The 5,124-nt window shown below is 39.6% G+C and overlaps 1 non-coding gene across 1 annotated transcript; it reads left to right on the top strand.

The window, feature by feature from the left end:
• Positions 1 to 2,133: 2,133 nt before the first annotated feature.
• Positions 2,134 to 2,241, top strand: LOC130937780 (small nucleolar RNA R71). The gene has a single exon (XR_009068980.1). It is a non-coding gene; the product is annotated as a small nucleolar RNA R71 (small nucleolar RNA).
• The last annotated feature ends 2,883 nt before the right edge of the window (positions 2,242 to 5,124 follow it).

Below are 5,124 nucleotides of genomic sequence, written 5' to 3'. Positions count from 1 at the left end.
AGAAGAAGAGAGAGTGGTGGGATTGGTGGGGATCCTGTGGGGTCCACAGATCCTGAGGTGTCAAGGAAAAGTCATCCCTGCACCAAGTGGCATTCAAAAACACGTTTTGAGCCAATTCTGGCGTTAAACGCCGGGCTGGTGCCCATTTCTGGCGTTTAACGCCAGGTTCTTGCCCTTTCCTGGCATTTAACGCCAGTCTGGTGCCCCTTTCTGGCGTTAAACGCCCAGAATGGTGCCAGACTGGGCGTTAAACGCCCAACTGCTAGCCTCACTAGCGTTTAAACGCCAGTGAGTTCTTCCTCCAGGGTGTGCTGTTTTTCTTCCTGTTTTTCATTCTGTTTTTGCTTTTTCAATTGATTTTGTGTCTTCTTATGATCATCAACCTACAAAAAACATAAAATAACAAAAGAAAATAGATAAAATATAACATTGGGTTGCCTCCCAACAAGCGCTTCTTTAATGTCAGTAGCTTGACAGATGGCTCTCATGGAGCCTCACATTTTCTCAGAGCAATGTTGGAACCTCCCAACACCAAACTTAGAGTTTGAATGTGGGGGTTCAACACCAAACTTAGAGTTTGGTTGTGGCCTCCCAACACCAAACTTAAAGTTTGACTGTGGGGGCTCTGTTTGTCTCTGATTTAAGAGAAGCTCTTCATGCTTTTTCTCCATGGTGATAGAGGGATATCCTTGAGCCTTAAACACAAAGGATTTTTCATTCACTTGAATGATCAGTTCACCTCCATCAACATCAATCACAGCCTTTGCTGTGGCTAGGACTATGAAATCAGTAGGGATGTAGTGGTCTTCAATCTTAACCAAAACATTCTCTACAAGTCCATAAGCTTGTTTTCTTGAGTTGTCTGCCATCTCTAGTGAGATTCTTGCAGCTTACACCTCAAAGATCCCTAGCTTCTCCATTACAGAGAGGGGCATGAGGTTTACACTTGACCCTAAGTCACACAGAGCCTTCTTGAAGGTCATGGTGCCTATGGTACAAGGTATTGAAAACTTCCCAGGATCTTGTCTCTTTTGAGGTAATTTCTGCCTAGACAAGTCATTCAGTTCTTTGGTGAGCAAAGGAGGTGCATCCTCCCAAGTCTCATTTCCAAATAACTTGTCATTTAGCTTCATGATTGCTCCAAGGTATTTAGCAACTTGCTCTTCAGTGACATACTCATCCTCTTCAGAGGAAGAATACTCATCAGAGCTCATGAATGGCAGAAGTAAATCCAATGGAATCTCTATGGTCTCATTTTGAGCCTCAGATTCCCATGGTTCCTCATTGGGGAACTCATTGGAGGTCAGTGCACGCCCACTGAGGTCTTCCTCAGTGGCGTTCACTGCTTCTTCCTCCTCTCTAAATTCGGCCATATTGATGGCCTTGCACTCTCCTTTTGGATTTTCTTCTGTATTGCTTGGAAGAGTACTAGGAGGGAGTTCAGTAATTTTCTTGCTCAGCTGACCCACTTGTCCTTCCAAATTTCTGATGGAGGATCTTGTTTCAGTCATAAGACTTTGAGTGGTTTTTGATTAGATCAGAGACCATTGTTGCTAAGTCAGAGGTATTCTGCTTAGAACTCTCTGTCTGTTGCTGAGAAGATGATGGAAAAGGCTTGTTATTGCTAAACCTGTTTCTTCCACCATTATTGTTGTTGAAACCTTGTTGAGGTCTCTCTTGAATCTTCCATGAGAAATTTGGGTGATTTCTCCATGAAGAACTATAGGTGTTTCCATAGGGTTCTCCTAGGTAATTCACCTCTTCCATTGAAGGGTTCTCAGGATTATAAGCTTCTTTCTCAGATGAAGCATCCTTAGTACTGCTTGGTGCATTTTGCATTCCAGACAGACTTTGAGAAATCAAATTGACTTGTTGAGTCAGTATCTTGTTCTGAGCCAGTATGGCATTCAGAGCATCAATCTCAAGAACTCCTTTCTTCTGACTTGTCCCATTGTTCACAGGATTCCTTTCAGAAGTGTACATGAATTGGTTATTTGCAACCATTTCAATGAGCTCTTGAGCTTCTGTAGGTGTCTTCTTCAGATGAAGAGATCCTCCAGCAGAGCTATCCAAAGACATCTTGGATAGTTCAGAGAGACCATCATAGAAAATACCTATGATGCTCCATTCAGAAAGCATGTCTGAGGGACATTTTCTGATTAATTGTTTGTATCTTTCCCAAGCTTCATAGAGGGATTCTCCATCCTTCTGTCTGAAGGTTTGGACTTCCACTCTAAGCTTACTCAATTTTTGAGGTGGAAAGAACTTTGCCAAGAAGGCATTGTGTAACAACCCTGATTTTCGAGTATGCGAGATATTTTCTGAAGGCACGGATTTTGCCAGAAGATTAGTAAAGGGAACACCTCTTCTATATCAACAAGTATCTCAATCCTCATTGTCATTATGACATCTTTAAGCCAAAACCTCTTTTGAGGCAAGCTCGACAACGCGGCCACGGAGAACCTAGTTTTTGAACCGTATCAGTTGGCAGTTTTGATTCTGATTTTCATAAATAGTCTCTATTTGACGAACCGGACTCGATTCATGAGAGGAGAGAGATAATAGTATAATATTATCATTATATTAGTATTAGAAGATGATTGAATGATATTATAAGGTTACCTGGTCTGTTTTAGTTAACTGGGTTCACAGTTTACTGGTGCAGCTTAGCACCAGCACTCTCTAATGACTTTAGCAATGCTAAGGCCTCATTATACATGTTCTATTTTCATAATAAATATGTTACTAGTGTCATTTATGCTAGTAGCTCAGAAAATAATTTTTAGAGATGTTTTTACGAGTGTTCCGATACACCTAGTTTTAGTAGTTGTACACCAGAGGGACGTCCTATGGCAATGTCTGATCGTGCAGAGAAATAGCAGATGATGTCCTACTTTTGGTGACGTTCACCTGACATGAGTTTTGAAGACCTAGAAGGTACCTTCCCTCGCTTTAGTAGTTTAGAGGGACTAGGCGAGTATAGAGTCTAGGCTAGCCTGGGTGCCAGCTTAGGGACTTCTTGAACAGGTCAGGACCTGGGATGTTGTATATATATATATATGTATATAGATATTATTTAGCTATATCTAGGGGTGTTCTAACTAAAGGTCTATACTCTAACAAAGGCTGGATAAATGAATGTTTCTAACTACTCGTGATGTATTTATGTGTGGTTGTTTATAATTGACTTATCTGTTATTACTTGTGAATTGATTATGACTGATTCCGTCTATTAACCCAAATGTTTTCAAACTAAAAAAAATATATATACCTCGCAAATTAACCACGTTTTTAACAACGAATCAGGCTCATATGATAAATAATAGATAATAATTAGGAAGACAAATTGGTAGCGCTCAGTTTCCGGTATGATCTAGACATATTGAAAATTGGGTCGTTACAATTTGGTATCAGAGCAGTTCGTTCCCAGTAGAGCCTGGGGAGTGGACTGACTATGCTTCATTGCATACTCTGCTTGTGTGTCGCATGCTGTTAGGGTATCTTTAAGATACATTTGGCATGAATGTCTATGAGTGCTCATTTTGGGAATGTTCGTACTTAACTTGAGATATTAAGACTGATCACCTTAATATTGATTGTTTGGTGTGGATAAGACCTCAATGACTGTGAATAGGCATGGTTTAATCGAGTTCCGAACGACAAATTCGTTTCAGGCACAACTATTCTTATAGCTGTTATGATCTACATGGCCATGGCTATGTGATATTTAGATGCTGTAAGGAACGAACTGATATCTTCGTCAGGATGGCTTGAATGAAATAGACTGCTTGAAGATGGATTTTTGCATGCGGCTGAAATTTTGAGGGCAAAATTTTCTTTTAGGAGGGTAGAATGTAACAACCCTGATTTTCGAGTATGCGAGATATTTTCTGAAGGCACGGATTTTGCCAGAAGATTAGTAAAGGGAACACCTCTTCTATATCAACAAGTATCTCAATCCTCATTGTCATTATGACATCTTTAAGCCAAAACCTCTTTTGAGGCAAGCTCGACAACGCGACCACGGAGAACCTAGTTTTTGAACCGTATCAGTTGGCAGTTTTGATTCTGATTTTCATAAATAGTCTCTATTTGACGAACCGGACTCGATTCATGAGAGGAGAGAGATAATAGTATAATATTATCATTATATTAGTATTAGAAGATGATTGAATGATATTATAAGGTTACCTGGTCTGTTTTAGTTAAAAACAGAAAATCGGTTTAACCGGGTTCACAGTTTACTGGTGCAGCTTAGCACCAGCACTCTCTAATGACTTTAGCAATGCTAAGGCCTCATTATACATGTTCTATTATCATAATAAATATGTTACTAGTGTCATTTATGCTAGTAGCTCAGAAAATAATTTTTAGAGATGTTTTTACGAGTGTTCCGATACACCTAGTTTTAGTAGTTGTACACCAGAGGGACGTCCTATGGCAATGTCTGATCGTGCAGAGAAATAGCATATGATGTCCTACCTTTGGTGACGTTCACCTGACATGAGTTTTGAAGACCTAGAACGTACCTTCCCTCGCTTTAGTAGTTTAGAGGGACTAGGCGAGTATAGAGTCTAGGCTAGCCTGGGTGCCAGCTTAGGGACTTCTTGAACAGGTCAGGACCTGGGATGTTGTATATATATATATATATGTATATAGATATTATTTAGCTATATCTAGGGGTGTTCTAACTAAAGGTCTATACTCTAACAAAGGCTGGATAAATGAATGTTTCTAACTACTCGTGATGTATTTATGTGTGGTTGTTTATAATTGACTTATCTGTTATTACTTGTGAATTGATTATGACTGATTCCGTCTATTAACCCAAATGTTTTCAAACTAAAAAAAATATATATACCTCGCAAATTAACCACATTTTTAACAACGAATCAGGCTCATATGATAAATAATAGATAATAATTAGGAAGACAAATTGGTAGCGCTCAGTTTCCGATATGATCTAGACATATTGAAAATTGGGTCGTTACACATTGACTAGCTTTTTCCAAGAGTCCAGGCTTTCTTTAGGTTGTGAGTCCAACCATATTCTAGCTCTGTCTCTTACAGCAAAAGGGAATAGCATCAGTCTGTAGACCTCAGGGTCAACCCCATTAGTCTTGA

Source organism: Arachis stenosperma, chromosome 6 (genome assembly GCF_014773155.1).
Source record: "Arachis stenosperma cultivar V10309 chromosome 6, arast.V10309.gnm1.PFL2, whole genome shotgun sequence".
Lineage (NCBI taxonomy): Eukaryota > Viridiplantae > Streptophyta > Magnoliopsida > Fabales > Fabaceae > Arachis > Arachis stenosperma.
Note: the sequence above shows the minus strand (reverse complement) of the source record. Positions and strands in the feature narration are given on the sequence as shown.